Source organism: Plodia interpunctella, chromosome 8, assembly GCF_027563975.2.
Source record: "Plodia interpunctella isolate USDA-ARS_2022_Savannah chromosome 8, ilPloInte3.2, whole genome shotgun sequence".
In the NCBI taxonomy this organism is placed as follows: Eukaryota; Metazoa; Arthropoda; class Insecta; order Lepidoptera; family Pyralidae; genus Plodia; species Plodia interpunctella.
In genome coordinates, this window is record NC_071301.1 from 10366004 (window position 1) to 10387427 (window position 21424).

A 21424-nucleotide genomic window follows, 5' to 3' on the forward strand; every position below is an offset into this window, starting at 1 on the left:
TTATTTCGTTTTCGATTTAACCGCGGCTTCGCTCGCGTAAATTTCTGAGAACACTGCTTTTTTCAGGAATAAAAGGTAATCTATACTTATATGTTTTAAAAAAATCAAAAAGATTAGTTGAGTAGATAAAAAGTGAACAGCAGACAAACAAACAACAGGTAAATATAAAAATAGACATATTTTGGTATTTTCATAATATTAATTGGAATGAGATCAAACGAGGGTGATAAGTATGATCAAATGTTAACATTTGAAAAACATTTTATTTGATAAAATATTCTAATTTAATCGTGGTAAAATAGGTATATAAAAAGGAAAGTAGTTTGTAGCTTGTGAGAAATAACTATAAATATTGACGAGAGAAAGTGCCTGTGAAGGTCTAATTTCTGAATAAATAATTTGAATTTGAATTTGATTTGAAATGAACGATTAAAACACGAGAAAAATTCTAATGTCTGAATGTTAATGGAATCCCGTCGATTACCGATCAGATCAAAGATGAATCATTTCTGAAATGAGTTCACAGTTCACGCTCAATTTCACTCAACCGACTCGATGTTAAACGAATTTAAATCAATTTAACCATCTTTTTTCCTTAACCCTTAAATTGGCAGTCATTAATTGCGACATTTTTCAGAGGTGTTTTCTTAAAAGGAGTCTTATTAGGGTTCAATTAATAAAAAAAATATAAAATTTTAAGAATAAAAATGTATTTTCATAATTTTTTCAGGTGTCACATATAAGTGACATCGACAACTATTCTACTAACTTAGTATCCATCATACATGTCACATAGAACGCACATTGCCAGTTCAGCAGTTAAATTAATGAAAAAATAACGTAACAAACAATATTAATAATAACAATTGAGATCAAAGATTATTGCAGTAATGAGATCAAGTTACCATTTAGGAATTAATAGACGTACGTATAATACCCTTGTCTATAAAATAAAACTTCAAAACAACATCAAAACTAAATTACGCATCGTTTAAAATAATAAGAAATTCAATTAACCATTTATGGTCATAAAAACAAATTTTCTCTGAAAATAAAACTTTAAACAAAGACTTAAAAAATAAGTGATTTTCACTTATTTTTGTGAAATAATAGAAAACAATTTTTTTTGGTGTGAAACAAAGTCTCTGTTCACATTTCGAACAGAAAACTGTAGTCTTTCCATTCTTACATAATCGACATCGACCCTGTGAAGTATAAATAGGAAAATGATCATAACAATCAAGACGTGCCTCGTGCACAGGACGAGGTAGGAAAGGCTTCGTGATCATTTCAGATCCAGGTTCCAAAATCCCTCTTGGGATTTGAGATTTGGTGTTGGTTTTGATGAGTGCAAGAGCAGTCTGTATGCGAAATTTTTTTAGGGACAGTTTATTCTCGTCAGTAAGTTGATTGCAATCACGGCGATGCAATAACCAGCTGTTATTTAGTGCAATGTCTAGCATCTGGGCAAATATCGACATATACCAGCGCCTAGTTTTCATGCGTATTCTATATAATGCAGTCAACATGTCAGCAATATCTACACCGCCCATGTGGGTATTGTATACTTTTATTACATTTGGACAGGCCACTGAAACTCTTTTTTTTATTTTTTTATCAAATCTTTCTATTGTAGTCATTGGATCTTGCGCACAGAAAGAGCTTGCAATGTGAATGCATTGATTATCTACCCACTTCGTAACTGCCAATCTTTTGGCATTATCGCACACAACTTCGTGAGTTCCCCGACCTTTCTTTTTCATATTCTTATCACTTGTTAGATGACAATTCCGTAGTCTGTCTTTTCTAATAGTACCTAAGGATAATATACCCCGCTCGTGACGCAAGTAATAAAGCAATTCTAAAGAAGTGAACCAGTTATCAAAGTAAACTGTACACAGAGCTGGATTGGAAATAGTGTTGCATAACCTTACAACTGTCTTACCACCGACGCCAAGATAATCTTCTTCCCAGTCTGAGAATTTAACATTATTGAATGTATTTGCCCCATCATAAGCAAAAAAGTCATAAACCATCCCAGAAGTGCCGGCTCGAACTTGAAATTTAAAGCCCCATTTGTGGGGCTTCTTCGGATTGTACTGTCTTCTGTTACCTGCTTTTTTGCCTTTATAGGGTATTATCATTTCATCAATCGCGAATGATCGTTCTTCCTCTAATTTGAGACATTGCTGACGTACATGCTCCATTACAGCAGAAACTTTATGATAGCTGTCGTTTTTATCTATTTTTGTATTATCACAAAAATGTAAATAGCGTTTGATAGATCTATAACGTTTTATACCCATAGCAGATGCAATCGGTTCAAACCTAAGATCATTGCTCCAGTAGTCTTCAATTGCTGGCATTTTTACAATTCCCATAATTATCTCAATACCTAACACAATTTCAATTTCTTTCCTTGTTACGCATATAGATTTACCTTGTTGTTGTACCGAATATAAGTTTGTCATTCTACAATGAAGTCCAAAAGATCGTTGCTGAAAAATTTTTTAAAATACTGTTGCGGAGACTCTAATTCAAACCGTTCTGCAAAACTAACGCTTGTGTCTACTTCTACGGTTCCTGTGAATTTGGTTTTTTTAAATGAAAATTCTAGCCGCTTCATTTTACGTTTTCTTGGAACAGATTCTGTGGGTGGAGGTGGCATTGGCGAAGGCTCAGTGCTAGTGACATGTCTAGTACTACGAGTTGCTATTCGTGGTGTCAATGGCGAACCTATAGAACTTGTTGATGGTGTCTCAGGTATAACACATGGTGGTAGATTTGTAGGTCTAATTACTTGTGGAGTCGATACTGACAGTAATGATTCCTGATCTGTGTTTATACCTTCTTGAGAAGGCTCTTGCTCTGGGATTTCGCAGTCACTCAAATCTTCCAATAGGTCATACATTGCAGGCCAAATACCACTTCTTACGGGCGAAGAACCATTGGAGTCATTCCTAAAGTATTCACGTGCATATATTCTTCTTTCGTCATCGTCTTCAGACTCTAACTCCGAATCTTCAGAATCTGAAGGAGGCACCAGAGCAATAATTTTCCTAGATCTCCAAGCTTGTTTCGTCATATTGCTGAAATCAGAATAGGCAATGTCCGTTAGAAGTGACAAATAAATAGATAACTTACTTCTGGCAACTTTGGATGATGTCCGATACAAATGACGTAGTTTTAAAACACTACTTTCAGTAACTAATTGTTCATGTCCGTTTCAAGTGACATTCACATTTTTTCAAAGATTATGAAAAATTGACTAACATTTTAGTCAAAAAAACTACTATTAGATATCACTTAATTATCATTTAAACTTAATATAGCATAATAATAACATAAAACATATAAATACTCACCTAGTAACAATTTTTTGACGAGCGTTCAAGTGGTCCGACCGTTGCAATATTCAAACTAGCGATAGAGACGGAATTTGGCGAGCGAGCGACCAAATAAAACGCCTGAGTGTGAAAAGGATAGCATGCTGAACGAGAATCGCCGCGCGTGAGGCTCGGCCGTTAGTTGAAATTGCGCATGTGAGCGTTTATATTACACGTCACATACAACGGACAGAAACAATTTAAGGGTTAAATTGCGTTAAAAGGATTTTTCTTTCGTTTTAGTTACAATAATGTGCTTTAGAATATGTAAATATATAATTTGAGTATGAGAATAAATCCACAACCAAAACCCGTTATAGAAATGTATGTCTATGTGTGTAAATATGTGACTGATTGAATAATAGAAAAGGAGTAGTTTGTAGCACTGGTAAACATAATTTAATTTAGAATATGACGTGAAAAAGTGCCTGTGAAGACCTAATTTCTGAATAAATGATTTGATTTTGAATTTGATTTTTGATTTTGGACACACAGGCCTTGACAGCTGATAGGCAATATTAGAATTCCCAAAGAGGGTAGACATCAGGCAGCCAGCCGGTTGTAAAAGCAGAACCAAATCTTCTGTACTATTATTATACAGAGGTAAGTGTTTGTTTGTGAGTTTGTATGTTTGAGATGGGTAATCTTCGAAACTACTGAACCGATTTCAAAAATTCTTTCACCATTAGAAAGGTATATTATGCAAGAATGCTATAGGCTATATTTTATCTCAAAATTCCCACAGGAGCGAAGCCCCGTGCAACATCAAGTCTTCAATATTTAGATTTTTTACTATTTTTTACGCGAAACCTGGGCTTTGGGGCGTCACAGCTACGAATATAGCCGGCACACGCTGGGACGAGATTTGGTTTATGAACTCAAGGTGAAACTGAAATAAATAAGACTTTTAATGAAAATACTTTTAAAACATTTTGATGGTAATCTTATATCTCCATTGTAACAGAACACTATACCGACAAAACCTAATTTACGGCAAAGAAAGGCGGGAATTCGAAAAAACGTATCGTTTGCTAAAACACTCCTAAATAATTCAAGAGTGTCTCTGTACCTTGTTTATTTGGGCTTTGTCACCGACCTTTAATTATAATGTATTACTAGACTAGACTAGGTACTACAAAAAGTCAATTGCAAATACCATACCGCTGTATTTTTTGTTAAAACTGCTAAAATATATCGATAAATTTGTTAAAACTGCTAAAATATGTCGATAAATTTGTTAAAACTGCTAAAATATGTCAATAAATTTGTTAAGACTGCTAAAATATGTCGATAAATTTGTTAAAACTGCTAAAATATGTCGTTAAACATAGTCTTAAGACTCTATGTAAAATTATTATGAAATCAATTCAATTATCTCAATATTACTTTTTTATAAAACACTAGCGGTAAAAACACAATAAATTATACACCTAATCCTTGCCCACACATGAATCACACTATCTATTGGCGAAACCGGATGAAAATCCGTGCAGGAGTTTGGAGTTCGCGAACATACTGACGCGGTAGAGGAATTTTATTTTATAATTTGTAAGGATACATCATTTGTGATAAAAGAAAATCAGTTGGCACTGAATTCTTAAATAGGATGAAAAGATAAGCTATCATAAAAATGTATAAAATTAGCCACAAACGAGCGAAGTTAATTTTATTTTATGTAAAATCAGTATATAATATTATATCCTTTGGATATAGGTATTCAATAATAATTCAGCAATCCATATACGTTCGTAAAAAACAGCCATACATTCCTTTAATTATTCCAATGTAGTTTATATTAACAGTTAGATAATAATTAATTCTATTTCTACAGACAAAAGAATATTAATTTGAAAGAGATTGACACATTAAAATTCCATCTAATCGCAGCGCAATAATAAGAAGTCTGTGCCCAATGCTCAAGGGATGTTTTGTGATGGATATTAAGTATCTAGGGGATAGCCTTAAATGGAGTTTGAATGAGTGGGTATCGTGGATGTTGGAATAATTTTATATTAGCCACTAATACGCGTACATAAGATAAATAAAGAATAAATTTTAAGTGAAACAACTAGAAGATAGATGCCATCAAAAACATGTTTTGAGTGCATAACATTGAGTGAGTGAGTGAGTGAGTGAGTGAGTGAGTGAGTGAGTTAGTGAGTGAGTGAGTGAGTGAGTGAGTGAGTGAGTGAGTGAGTGAGTGAGTGAGTGAGTGAGTGAGTGAGTGAGTGAGTGAGTGAGTGAGTGAGTGAGTGAGTGAGTGAGTGAGTGAGTGAGTGAGTGAGTGAGTGAGTGAGTGAGTGAGTGAGTGAGTGAGTGAGTGAGTGAGTGAGTGAGTGAGTGAGTGAGTGAGTGAGTGAGTGAGTGAGTGAGTGAGTGAGTGAGTGAGTGAGTGAGTGAGTGAGTGAGTGAGTGAGTGAGTGAGTGAGTGAGTGAGTGAGTGAGTGAGTGAGTGAGTGAGTGAGTGAGTGAGTGAGTGAGTGAGTGAGTGAGTGAGTGAGTGAGTGAGTGAGTGAGTGAGTGAGTGAGTGAGTGAGTGAGTGAGTGAGTGAGTGAGTGAGTGAGTGAGTGAGTGAGTGAGTGAGTGAGTGAGTGAGTGAGTGAGTGAGTGAGTGAGTGAGTGAGTGAGTGAGTGAGTGAGTGAGTGAGTGAGTGAGTGAGTGAGTGAGTGAGTGAGTGAGTGAGTGAGTGAGTGAGTGAGTGAGTGAGTGAGTGAGTGAGTGAGTGAGTGAGTGAGTGAGTGAGTGAGTGAGTGAGTGAGTGAGTGAGTGAGTGAGTGAGTGAGTGAGTGAGTGAGTGAGTGAGTGAGTGAGTGAGTGAGTGAGTGAGTGAGTGAGTGAGTGAGTGAGTGAGTGAGTGAGTGAGTGAGTGAGTGAGTGAGTGAGTGAGTGAGTGAGTGAGTGAGTGAGTGAGTGAGTGAGTGAGTGAGTGAGTGAGTGAGTGAGTGAGTGAGTGAGTGAGTGAGTGAGTGAGTGAGTGAGTGAGTGAGTGAGTGAGTGAGTGAGTGAGTGAGTGAGTGAGTGAGTGAGTGAGTGAGTGAGTGAGTGAGTGAGTGAGTGAGTGAGTGAGTGAGTGAGTGAGTGAGTGAGTGAGTGAGTGAGTGAGTGAGTGAGTGAGTGAGTGAGTGAGTGAGTGAGTGAGTGAGTGAGTGAGTGAGTGAGTGAGTGAGTGAGTGAGTGAGTGAGTGAGTGAGTGAGTGAGTGAGTGAGAGAGTGAGTGAGTGAGTGAGTGAGTGACAAAATCAAGAAACTTTAATAAATTAAAATTCTTAATCTACTGGTTCAAATCTAATGAAATTTGAAATTTACAGTGTTTATACAATACCAGATTAATTACTGAAAATGCAGGCTTCCTGTTTTATCCACAACGAAGTTATTGGGGTTCGAAATTGGCCTTAATTGCTCCGAGAAAAGGATGGTATGGCCGTGCCTTTTTTTGCTCGATCTTGCGGGGGCACTGCCGTGCCCCAGATATATTTTTAAGTTATTTTATTTTAGCAAATATGTCAAGGTAATTTTAACTTCCTTCTCAGCCACTTCAGCCATTAAGCATTCGACCAGAGGATTCACTTTATAGCTTTTCCTTCTCCACTTAGCATGGTCTTCAGCATACTTAGTTATTAGACCATTATTAGTATGCATAAATCCAGACTAGAAAGACGTCTAACCTTTTTTCTATTCATTGAAAATCAATTATTGTTAATAAGTCCTTTATGAATAAATAATAAATAAATAAATATATTAGGACAAATCACACAGATTGAGCTAGCCCCAAAGTAAGTTCGAGACTTGTGTTACGGGATACTAACTCAACGATACTATATTTTATAACAAATACATATATAGATAAACATCCAAGACCCGGGCCAATCAGAAAAAGATCATTTTCCATCATGACCCGACCGGGGATCGAACTCGGGACCTCTCGGTTCTGAGGGAAGCACTTTACCACTTCGCCACCGAGGTCGTCATATAAATCTAAATTTTTTGCTAACGAACTATATCCAGTTTGTTAGCAAAAAATTTAATTCCACTCCGCGTTTTCATGATTTCATCTATACTTTCGATATACGATAATAAAATCTTGCATTACTATTTTTGGAAACAAAACATTTTTTTTATATTTCAGTACACCTATAGCTGGCATTTGGAGATATTCCTTCCACCCACTACACGGAGTTGAAAAGCTTTACTCATATAGTTCTTAGCTATTCCGCTAGAGCACCCAATATATCCTATCTGATCCAAGATATACACACTTCTATTATTTTATGATAACCTCAGAAATACTCAAAGTATATATTGGAACATGCTTCAGTACACAAATTTAATCATCTGATAGGTCCAGTCTATGAACATGAACTATTAAAACCCATTGAAAGCAATGATTCAATGATAACGCGGAGACATCCAAACCATTTGTGAAATCCCTCGTAGTACGGCTTTATGTAAAACGTTTTCTATATGTAACTATGAATGGAATAAAATATTAAAGGTATTGCGCTAGTCAACATTGACGTCAACATTAATCTCTTCGCCGCGCCGCTGAAGTTTAGACAAAATGGCGTACTTTGCGTTTTTCTGCGCATGTTAAAGTTAACGTCAAAGTTGACTGGTGCAAACCACTTTAAGTAAAATATAATTTTCTTTGCCCCGCGGTCCCGCCCGTGTATGTCTTCTATGGGAACGGATACTTTTTGCGGCATGAAAGGAATTCTTCTTTGCATTCCTTCTTTAAAATCCTCACTACCTTATACTTATGATGCAAAATTACAAGAACATTGGTTTAGTAGTGGAAGCGTGAATAGTTTATTAACAAATATATAAACAAACTTAAACCCCTTCCACACAATCCAATTTTACGGCCAATTTGATTAGATTGACAATTACATTGGGTCGTGTGGACGGAATATGAAATTCATGGTCATTGGGTGGTCGATATCGCCCGATTTGGGATTGCTCAGTCAAATACTGAAATTGGCGACTTAGTGTTTACGTGTGGACGCACGATCTGATTGTAGGTACCCAATTCAATCGGCAATCAAATTGGGCGGCAATCAATCAGATTGCATTTTACATTTGTAACTTTGATTTATGTTTTACGCTGACGAATATTTAATTTTCAATTTTCCTGTAATTTCAAAGTGCCACACAAGCACGAGTACGTTTAGTTAAGTGACATGGGTTCTTCATTAGCATAAAAGTTGTGATTGTGACCTCTCATTGTGTGGGGTCAGGATTTATGATTCTGGGTAGACATAGACATGACCTTATCAAATAAGTAGGTAGACCTTTCTTTAAGTAGTACAATAACATGCCTAGGTTGTTTTAGGTCTACAAATCAAAAATGTATGTATGTATGTTCGTGAGGCAACAAAATGGTTTAAGTCGTTTTTGAAATATTCACAATTTTGTAAAAACTCGTCAAAAATTTATTGTGTTCGCGAGCTTTAAGTTCGCGGCGTACAACTAGTATAACTTATGTTCAAGATTAAAAAAAAATATTTTTTTTTAACCTTTGTAAATAGAAATAGAGATTTATTAGAACTAAATAACGTATTGATCGTTTAGATCTAGCTTAGCAAGCTTCAGTAAGTTCTCACAAAATGTTGAGATAATTTTCGTCATAATAATTTTGCCAATGTGAAGTGGCTCGTACAGAAGTATGATAGCTATTTTCCTACTAACCTTTTCATTTATCCGAACTACATTATTTCCGCAGGTGACCCACAAAATTTTATCGGATATAATTTCACCCGCCAATAGAATAGGAAAAGTAGGGCTGCTTCAGTGGATTTTAACCCTATATTGTCCACGACTCATAACCTCATGAGAATTGATTTGTACATGATATGATTTATGGAACAAGGAATGTACCAGTTCTTATCTAGCTACTACCCGCAGCTTCGCCTGAGGTAAAATCTATCGGATGTGTTTGATATACAAACTTTCATCCCCTATTTTCGACCTCTGTGGTAGAAATTTGAAAATTCAGCATTCAGTTGTGAAAGCGCGACATTCATAAGTATGGACAATACGAAAGTAAACATAATACGGATGAATACATGTGCAAAAGTAATGATAGCCAAAGATACAACATTGTAAAAAAAAAAACTACAATTCAAGCAAATCCGAGCCGAGGAACTATTAAGCACAAGTACTGTAAATGCTCAGTCGCAAAACCCCATCAACAACAATCTCCACAATAATCCGGCTCACGCCAGTTAAAACCGGTTTTCCTGTTCGACCTATTCGCTATTTCCCTAAAAGCATCTCCTCTATTTATGACTCTCAAAAGTAGAAACCGCGTTTAACTGATTACTTTACTGTAAAAATCTACAGAAAATATATGTTCAGTTTGACAGTTTGTGATATATTCAATTTCATCCATTCGGATGTGATCAATGTAGGTACATTTTATGGATTACCTACTAATTCCATAGATAGATATACAGATAATAAATATCACTTCTTTTTTTATTTACATTTATACTAAGGTTATAGGTATCGACTCGGACCTGGCCAGATTTTCATCAAAACCAATTTTTCCAGCAGTAGGAACGTGGCTTACGGATCCAACGAGGCTAAGCCGGTTATAACCGGCCGAGTCCAGTTTGAACCGGATAAAAGCGGCGATCTCTCCCTCGTTACGGGTCTCAGCTAATTTAGTGCAGGTTTTTTGCACTAATTTTACCCCGAATAGATCCTGTTGTTTAATGTTGTTAATCCTGTTAATGAAGGTAACTGGCAATTGAGATATTATGAAGTAAGAAATTCAAATAAAATGATTCAGATTTTAAGGGTTCCTGATATAATAAATAAATTCTCTGATAAAATATACTAATGACAAAATAACAAGCGAAAAACATTCTTATCAGACTACCCTAGGTGCACTATAAGTTTGTGTTGTATTGTGACTTAAAAGCACAATATACTAACAAATATCAAAATGTTTGGAATTAAGCGCAGAACCTCCACCACCAGAAGCTGAAATCAGAGAATGTTGCTGAGAAAGAAACCGGGATAACGCTCAGATGAGAAATTAAGGGGACTCTTCAAGATTTGTTCGTAAGATGGGATCGAAGACTTTATCATAAGGATAAGGAAGTATCTGCTATTTTTAGATTGATGCATTTCACATCAAAAGACAAAGACTCCATGAGAGATTTTATAGATTGTCTCTTTGAAACAAAATATAATAAACTCGCTTTCATATCATACCACCACACAGAATCTGGAGCAACGGAAATTGCATTCCCAGTACGTTCGCACGTCACGCCTTGGGCACTTTTTAGACTGCAGTAGACTAACCACTTTTAATGTCTGTTTCTAATCGTGCAGTTGCACTTTTAGTTTTGAGTACACTTGCTACTTTTGCATTTCGTTCCTGGTTAAATATTTAGTAATGATTTCCACCATGAAAGCGAGACATGCCTTTTTGAAATCCATTATTGTTGATGTTACGTGGTTTTTTAAATAGCATTGTAGGTAACCCAGGTGTTTGGCATGATGGGTGATGATTGTGTCTGGGGTTTTTACTTATCATCAGTCAACCCCAAACACCTGGGGTGTGAATAACATCATCATGACTTGGAAGGCACCCGGCATGCTTGATCATCGTCATCATCACCTCAGCCGCAAGAATTCCACTCGGAGATGGCTATTTCCATCTTGCTAGCTAGACTTATAGTTAATCTAATCAGAAACGGAACTTCTATTGAAGTAAAACCCCATGTCTCGGAGTATATGTAGGATGTAGACAATAGCCGCTCGTGTGTTCAATTTTATAAAAATATCCTTCGTCCAGGGAGCGTAAAACCGAGACATTTTCACTGAGCGCAGCATCCGAGCATTTCCATAGAGTATTTTACATTTTGAGCTGCAGTCCAATGCAATTCAATGTTATTCACTTTATAGTGTCCGTGGCACATATAATCACGGTAGGGCACTATAAATTAAAAAATATACAAATAACATTATAACAATACTACTTTGTGATAAAATGAATAAATTTGACGACCTCGGTTGTGCTGTGGTAAAGTTCTTGCCACTGAACCGAGAGGTCCTGGGTTCGATCCCCGATCGGGTCATGATGTCTCGAACTTACTTTCGGGCTAGCTTAATTAGTGTGATTTGTCATAATATATTTATATTTATTCATTTAAATATATTAGGACAAATCACACTAATTAAGCTAGCCCCAAAGTAAGTTCGAGACTTGTGCTATGGGATACTAACTCAACGATACTATATTTTATAATAAATACATATGTAGATAAACATCCAAAACCCGAGCCAATCAGAAAAAGATCATTTTCCGTCTTGAGCCGACCGGGGATAGAACCTGGGAACTTTCGGTTCAGTGGCAAGCACACCACTGCGCCACCGTGGTCGTCATAAATTTTATATTTATTATTTATATTTCATATTATAGTATCAGGAATTAGGAGTGGATGCGTGTATGACAGGAAACTCGACATCCAATATTTTGGTTAATACCTACCCAAAGGGTTCGGAACATTAAGTAGACAAAACATAAAATATGTACGTGTTTATTTTTCTAATTCAAATTCAAATTCAAAATTCTTTATTCAATTTAGGATGATATACATCACTTATTGACGTCAAAAAAATTACTTAAACTAAGTCTACTGCCGGCTTCCAAAGCGCAGGTGAAGAAGAAGCGGCGCAACAAACTTCACCGCAGCCTTTTCTCCAAGGACGTCAATTAACAAATATAGGTCTTATACATATATTAAAAATGACGAGGACGAATTTACATCATTTTTAAAAATGTCAAAATTTGAATAAATAAATAAAATAAAATGTGTATTTCCAATAAAATTATTGAAAATTGTCACACAAAATATATATATATATAAAGCTAAATGTACAAAACGTACGTAATATTTTTGTCAGGCACATACTAGAAAATGTGTTCGTAATGTTTGATGTTAAATTTGAAGACTATACGAAGATATATAATAACATCTAATATATTTCCTACATATTAAAACACAATAAGACAACAGCTTATGAACAATACACACGATCTTCAAATTAATCACTCGGCTACGAAATCCTTCGTGAAACATTTTGAAAGGCTTGCGACAATGCGGGAATTATCAACCCACGTCACTCACGAAGGACGACATACATATCCCTATATATATGTAGGATATTTTTTCTTTAGAATCGTAGAACATAAATTTGTCTAATTTTCTTACGCATCTAGTAAAGTCCCACGATTACCTGTCCTGTACCTACAGTCGAGATTTGTTAATTCTACATATTCATAAACGTAATAATTTATAATGGAATTATTATTTCATATACGATTTTACATTTGATTTATTTTTAATAACTTTCTCCAGTCATCAATATAGTCATAATATGTGTGTTCGTTCGTTCGTTTTGTTCGTCACCTAACCAAAATACAGAATATATAGAGAAAACTTAACTTCTTGTATGTGTATATTTTAGTATCTCCAAAGTTTAGTTTCTTCAAAAAATACAACTCTCTTTTAGCTTGGGTGCGATTTACATTGAAATCATGCAAATGTCAGAGCATAAGTTTAATTAATAAAAAAATTTAAAAAATAATATAAAAAGCTCAATTCTGTGTGACGACGATATGAGGACTCGAGCAGTATATCATGTGGCTATAGTCTCAATAAGGACGGTGTCTTTCGCATTAATCTTGTGAACAATATTCCCCGGTATTCTACCTGAGAAACGACACCTAAAATTACTTTGTTCTATTCAAAAGACCGGAATTTTTATTGAAAATTTAAATGTTAATTTTTCTCATGGTATAACAGACAATAAGAACATTAGATGTCTTAAAAATTATATAAACTGTTATAATCACTCAGCAATGACTTGCTTTTATGATGTCTATCTGTGTCTTATCTGTGTCATAAAAGCCATTTATTAGAATAAAAGCCAACAAAACAAGATTTGTCTTAGGCACAAAATAATAATACTTCTAGTGTCTTAGATTTCTTCCGTGGTTTCACTTTAACCTCTATTATAGATAAGGTATGTTTTGTTTCGTTCATTCAATGTAAAACATTGTAAGGCTTTATGTATGTTTTATCTTTTATATGAAGAGATAGATATATTAATACTCTTGGTCTTAGCTAACTAAGGTATTGTAGGCAAACATACATTTCTACTTCCTATGATGATTAAAGGTCTTCTTTGATTTTATCTTTGTAGTGACAAAACTAGGAATTAATAAAAAATAATTCCTAATATATTTATTGTAACGGGTTAAAGATTAAACTGACAACATTCAATTTGTGCTTCCCAGATAAACGGTATAGTAACAATGAAGAATTAGCAAACTCCGTAACAGACAACGTTGGCGCAAAACTTCGACGCGGCCGAAGTTAGGAAGAGAGAGCGGAGAAAATTTAATATCTTTATTAGGGTTCCGTATTATAAAAGGTAAAAAAGAACCCTTTAATTAATACATCGTCAGAGTTGCACATGAGTAAGGAATCAGAACCCTAACTCCTGTACCCGTCACGCTCTAGAATAGCACCACTTTATAACCATATAGTCCCGTAGATAATGTACGAGGCGACTAAGGGACACATAGTCTTGGCAATTAATAGGCAACAATGGCATTACTAAAGATTTAATGTTAGTCTGGCGACCGGTTCTAAAATGTATGCCGAATTATTAATATTTTGAGGTTTATGTCTATTGACTCATTTCATCGCGAAAAGAGATAAAAAACTTAGTTACTATAATTAGCGGGGATTGCATTAGAGGTACTTACAGATAGAAGTACTTATAAAAAAACCTCCATTCGACCAGATTAACCATGATGCTATTAACAGAAGGCCCACGACACATTTACGGCCTATTTTATTCCGGAAATTTTATTCGGCTTTGAGTTGCGGAATCGCCGTCAAAGTGCGACGTCGGTAAACAGCGGTCGTTTGGACATAGATGTTGCAATAAAATTGTATAGCGGTCGGCGTGATTGTGACCAGACTAAGTTGGTTAGAAATGTCCGGTTTATAAGTACTACGGTAAGTGTAGGATATATAAGTACTTGTATTTTCAGTTTGAACTTAATGCGCGGGAGATAAAAATTGAGGATATCAAATAATAAAGCTGTTTATGGCATAGTTTACATGTTGTTGCATATAAAACAAATCAACATTTATCTAATGCACTGGTATCTCCTATACACAAAGAACGGAAAGGGAAAACATAGTATTTTTTTTAGATTGTGGGTATAATATAATGACTATATACGGCCAAATTGATTTGGTAAACTCTCAGGTTTAAACTTTTCTCATTCCTGCTACAGCATGGCTAGCAGTTTCACTGTCTTACTGTTGTTGTACTATCACTATCTATTTATATTATCACTATTTATTTAAACTTTATACACTTTACTTGCATAACATTCAAAGTTAACAATAATTGGACTTAATGCCAATGGCAAAAAATATGAGAAAGAAGAGACAAGTAAAATTAATGAATATTAAGATTATAACTATAAATAATAAACTTATACAGTACACTTCTACATCCGATTAGTTCGGAGTCAGCTGCATTCGTAATTTCTATCCCCATATTCCATTTAAATGAACTTATATATTTAAAAAATATGAGAAATGCTGATCAGAAAAAGCAATTATAGGAAAAAAGAGGGTCTAATTCGTGAAACGAATAAAAGGGTGTACTGTACGCAATGTTAATGGGATTAAAAGGGAATGGACACTTCTGTTTTAGATTAAATGCCTAAAATGTTTTAGAATTTCCTAAACCTTTGGGTAAAGTGATATTTCATGTATAAGAGCTTGATCTGATTTTTTTTGTTTTTTATGTCCTTCGAGTTAATGATATCTGGTTAAATTCTAACGACAATCTGTAAATGGTCTATGCCTGTACATAAGAGATATTAAAAAATATAAGTATCTAATAGTCATAACTTTGATCAATCTCAAGAAAAAAATAATAGTTTTAAGCAATATAGAATATGTTTTCCATTATTTTCTCTAAGTAGGTACTTATTCGTCAAAAACTTTCCCAACGACACTCGTAAAAAACTTAGCGTTAATTCCGCGTCGACACGAAAAAGTTTCGGTTAATTCCGTGTTAAAGGTTTATGGATGTAGTAATGGGTATTTTACGGAATTTCCGGAAGTTTCTCCGAAATTGTTTCGGAACTCTGGTGTTTGATGAATTGGATTTGCTGGTGATCGGGTATTAAATATTTTATGACGGGAAGTTTATCCGCTAATTATATCAATTTAATAAAACAAACTGGCAGGAAATAATTTGCATACTATTTATATGATAATAAAATAAAGTAAAAATTGATAATTTCGTTTCCAATAAAAGAGTTAATCGAATAATGTATACTAATGATTTTCTCGAATGAAAACAACTAGCAGGAGAGAATTTAGTTACAAGACTTTAGAATCAACATTTACCTCCAAATTATAACTAAATTCTCTCCTTAATACATTAATAAAATAACTAAAGGAGGATAACTAAATTCCGTCTGGTCAAATCTTGTAACTTAAGCGCATGCTTTTTATATTATTTACATGGGTACTTCTATTATCTTGCAATTTGTATCACGTTCAATATGTTCACAATTTTATGTTGTTCATTTTAGAAAATCTGCTTAAATTAAAAAAAAAAAGCAATTTTGCTTTTAAATTAGTCCCCTACTCGCTTTTTTATATTTATTCGCAAAAAGTAGTTTTTATTTTCTCATCTCAATTTCGTTATATGAAAGACTATCAAAAGTTTAGGAGGTCTACACGACGTGGACTAATATACTTAAGCTTATATCAACCACGTGACCATGCTTAGAACAGAGGAATCTATGGAGTAGATCCAATCAAGTAGTATAATGTAACATTATTGTTTAATTTGTAACACAAATATTCACCGCAAATTGGTACAAAAAATGGACTTTATGATTATTGTATTTAAGAGTGTAACCGTGTCCTAGGATATTCTATAAAATACGAAGTTCAAGGGCAAAAGGTCCTTTAGAATATATAAAACTAGCCTAATATCCAAAATCCAAATCAAATCTCTCAAACTGTTGTATACCAATTATAATAATATAATCCATTCACATAAAAATTATTAACCCAGGTAAGCCTTATTTCGGTTAAACTTCAACACCCACGCTTTTTAGTTCAGGGCCAAAAGTAATACGAAGTAAAAATTTCAAACTCAAACGTCAAAAACACAAATTCGTCATTTATCTCCTATGTTTCGTCTCCACAGTTTTTCCTGTCCTTTACGGGCGTACACTATTTAAGTCGCTTTTAATAATAACTAACCATGTCTAGACTAGTTGCAGGTACTGTGATGTGGAATTACACTGCACGCCTTTATGCCTTGGTAATAGGGGCGAATTTTCTACGCCTTATTTTGGCATGCTTATCATTGTACCACAAGCCTAGCGCAGGTGAGTTCAAATTAAATTAGCACTGAAAGAGCTATCGTTGCTCGTGAAGTGACTCGAAATTAACACTTAATGCACTTAAGATAAAGTACAATTTTGATTGACGGTGATCGGTTTGAAATAAATATTTTTAGTAGGAAAATTTCGGAAAAGTGTAGAGGCAAAGCCTTGTACGTAATGAAAAGGCTTTAGGCGCAGACTTCTTAAAATAAATGGTCTTTTACTTGGTAGGTACTTTAAAATGTGCATTTATGTATTCTACAAAGCTGTGTATAGCGACGAAAGACATCAAACAATTATACCTAATAGGTAATTTATTTTATTATGTAAGTAAACAAAAGTATCATAGGCATTTATTTAGGAGTTTAGGCGTGATTCAACTCAATACACTCAATAAGACCTAAAGACTCCTATTTGGCTGAATAGACTCATGTGTATTTAAAAAATGAAGAACACATTTTATGCCGGTTCCACACTATTGGTAAGTAAACAGTTTCCAAACTTTGCACCCTGCTATATTTTCCTTGTAGTAAAATAAGCTCACATACAAATTACGCAATGTATGGTCATTTGCGTTGGCATCTTAGTTGTGTAAGTGGAACTATTAATTATAATTAGACCACAAAAATGAAATGTAACAAAAAATGTGGAACGCTTCACGATTTTGCGTGTCATCCTTGCGCAGGGGCCATGCTAATCTTCTCTGTATCGTTCCAATTTTAGTATATGTACTGCCGAAGCAAGTACAACTACTTCTGAATTTCAAAGGTATATATACTTACCAAAGATAAAAATTCTATTTGCGCGATTTAGTATTTTAGCATAAAACAGCATTATATTTGAAAGTAAATATATTTGCATTACTACAAATGAATCAAATTAATTATATATTAATTATACAGTAATTGTTATTTTGTTAATAAATATATATGATCTGAAAAATAACAAAATATGAATTATTTTCTCGGTTTTCTAAGTTTGTGTACATGTAGCGCCATCTCTACAAATGACTTGGTACTATTCAAAAGAAATAATCCGTCATACTAGCGCCATCTTTCCACTAATTGCGTAAATTAAATAATGTTTTGGAAGACTGAACTACTGCATACGTTTCTATGCTAATAATGTATGAGGCCTGCCACAGATGGCGTTATGTATAATTTATGATTTGTATATTTTCGGCTTCCATATTTTTTCACGAAGATAAATAAAAATGTAATGTTTTATATCTGTGATAAAATATTTCTTTTTTTGTAACTGGTAAAATAAATTGAATTGAATTTTCACTGTATTTTGGTGGATTCGGCATATATTGCTTATTTTTCATTGCAGTACATCAGCTCCCAAAAAGCTCTCATACATCGCAATGTTGACGCAATCTCGTCTGCATCTGAGTTTGGCGATAGTGTATACTGGGAAATCAAGCGGGCGAAGCCGCGGGCAAAAGCTAGTATTTGATTTGCTTAGTATATCCATAATGTCTGTCTATAGCTACTGTCTGTATATAGATTTGTACTTAACATGATTACGTTCCATCGTCCCTCATTACCTCATTACCAGCCGAATGTCGGCACGTGGCAGTAAATATACAAACATGTCTATTTGTTTGTTTGTACAGATATAATCCCGAATTGTTGACCCCAGGAAAATTGTTTATAATCTATGCTTCAGGCAATGTCCTGAGAGTGACGTGTGAAGTTTTTTTTATACGATATAACTTTTTTTTCCTTCATTCTCTAAGTGAGTACAAAAATAACCTGGTTGCATTTGTGGCTGTGAGATCTGAAGCCCACGATTAAATTTACAATATTCCGCTGGATTTTATGACCGGCCGCTTGTCTGACTTCAACCCTCATTGGGGATGCCCTTGTTGCCTGCTGGAAGGCTATTTGTTCCTTAGTCGCCTCGCAAGATATCCACGGAAGTTTATAGAGTGGTCCCATTCCAAGGCGGGAAACCACACACCTCGAAATGGAAGATATAAATACCTATACATCAAACAAACGTGTTGTTTTGGAACATTCATTGCAATTCGCATCACAGAGTACTGTATCATTTGGTTGCACAGCGTAGAACCCAGGTGAGAAATAGCTGGATTTGCGGGATTGTTTTGCTGAGTTTTGTTGTGCAGGGAGAAAGGCCAAGTGGGTATTATTCGAGAGATAATATGTACTTAATATTAGCAAAAATAACAAGAAAATGTGTATTGTTGTAAAGCTATATTATATTATAACTGGAATACACCAAAAGGTGAGGTGTTACACGCGACGGTGGGCGGATGACGACTGAGGTCCTTTTCATTGTCCATGGGATACATCCGTAAGGGACGCATACGCATACAATTTTGGCCAAGTTTTTACAAGGAGAAAAGAGCAATGTACGTTGAAAATTCATGTTTTTATCCAGCGACGCACAAAGAGGGGTGATATAAGTTTAACCGCTAAGTTTGTCTGCTGTCTACTGTGTAGGTACGTGGCACCATAGCTCATCAACGGGTGAAACGATTTGGATGCGGTTTTTTTATTTGATAGCTAATTTTTATGCGATGTTTCTTACATATGTTTGATCAAAATCGGTTAAGCCGTTCAAAAGTTGTAGCTTAATGAATATTGAAAGTTGTAGCGTATTGAATTGAAAGCAGGGGTTTATGTAATTTGTCTAACAAATAAACTTGTGATTGAGCCATGTCCCGTTGCTGCGTTGCGCTTTGTTGTGACGACGCAAAATTATCAGTAAATATTTATTTGATCAAACAACCTACATAATCATGATAATAAATATTTTTTTTTGTGAGTTTGTATGTTTGAGGCGTGTAATCTCCGAAACTACTGAAATGATTTCAAAAATTCTTTCACCATTACAAAGGTACATTATCCAAGATTGCTATAGGCTATATTTTATCTCAAAATTCCCACGGGAGCGAAGCCCCGTAGTCTTTTATATAAATGACTAGGTTTTTCCTGAATTTGTAAAAGTCTCCATGTATTATATTCGATTGGCGCAGTTTCCATTGTTACATATTTATAGATACTATGTAAATGCATTCAGTTCACCGTAAAACTATTTGATTTAATCGAATTAATTCTTCAATCGATTATGTATTCGAATTTAGTCGACTAGCTTGGGAGTCATTCAATTTGAAATTTAAATGTGTGGATTTTATAGTTCTAAATTTCAATATAACGTTTGCTCCGTAGAAATATGATTGGATGATTTGAAGTACAATCATCGGCACGTTGAACCAAAATGGCGACCGCCAGCGCAGGTTTAATTAAAGATAAAAGTGTTATTTATGGGATGTTTCATGGTTACTCGCGAAATTCAAAATACTCATTTATTTTTTCGTTAATAATAACCACTAGAAATCCATTCTTAATACTTTCATCTCTAATTAAAGCCTACGCTATCAGCCGCCATTTTGGTTCAATTTAGGTAGGTATGTCCCGAGGATTGTACCCATTATTGGAATGGTTTATTTGAAATATATGAAAAAATATATAAAAATATGCAAATTGAAAATATATGATGCACCTGGTACCTATAACGATTAATTAGAGTTATAAGGCTGGCGTGTGGTTACATCCTAAGCAGGACCATATAAAATTACTATGAAATAATAATAATAATATAATTTGACGACGTCGGTGGCGCAGTGGTAAAGTTCTTGCCACTGAACCGAGAGGTCCCGCGTTCGAACCCCGGTCGGGACATGGTCACGATGATGATGATGGAAAATATTTCTATTTTGGTAATGGTTTTTTTTTACAGTTGTTTATAAAATCTTCTAAATGGTAACACGTATTGGTTCATGTATTGGTTCTGTATAAAATGTGATTACTTTATCGTACGATTCAGCTTTTAGTTCAGTGAACTTGCTAAGTTCGTGAGCCGCCTCTAATCCTTTCCCTCGACGAATAAAAGTTTCCCGAGTAACTTTCATTCGATTGAAGAAAGACGAAATGGTAACACGAATACGAAACAAACTTTTTTTTTCGATTTTCCATTTATATATTTTACTAGCGGCCCCGTCCCGGCTTCGCTGGGTTATATAGCCTTACACCTCAAGAATCACGCTATCTATTGGTGAAAACCGCATGAAAATCTGTGCCGTAGTGTTTGAGTTTATCGCGAACAGACAGACAGACGCAGTTTTATAATATGTAAGTAAGGATTTCTTAACCTCGAAGGTGACGGAAAACGATAGATCTTAAAAATCTTATGCCGGCTCCACACGCGCGGACCAGACTTGGTGGATTCGGTATAGCCTCCTGAGTACATGTGTTCTTTTCATAGAACGTTAAAAATAAAAAAATATTACACTTTTTTTCGCACTAGTAGCTCTATACTTTTTTATTCAACGAGATATGGCAATCTTTTAAATCTATAAAAAAATAGAAACGTCAAAATGCCATCTGTCACTTTTTTTAAAATGGCTTTAGAAAATAGACCTGTTGATGTGCGGCTGCACCAGGGTAAGTAAATCCTCTTTCATCCATTGCAAGGCTGAATTACTTATGCAATATTTTACTACTTTATAGAACATTTACTTTATAGAACATAGTGAAAATCCGTTTTCACCAAAA

At 34.8% G+C, this 21424-nt stretch overlaps 1 long non-coding RNA gene and 1 other non-coding gene across 2 annotated transcripts in view; both read right to left on the minus strand.

Annotated features, from left to right (window-relative positions):
- LOC135309764 (uncharacterized) overlaps positions 1 to 21424 on the minus strand; it is a 47844-nt gene that overhangs the window by 14357 nt on the left and 12063 nt on the right. The window lies entirely within an intron of this gene.
- LOC128672180 (U6 spliceosomal RNA) lies at positions 17482 to 17588 on the minus strand. The gene has a single exon (XR_008404923.1). It is a non-coding gene; the product is annotated as a U6 spliceosomal RNA (small nuclear RNA).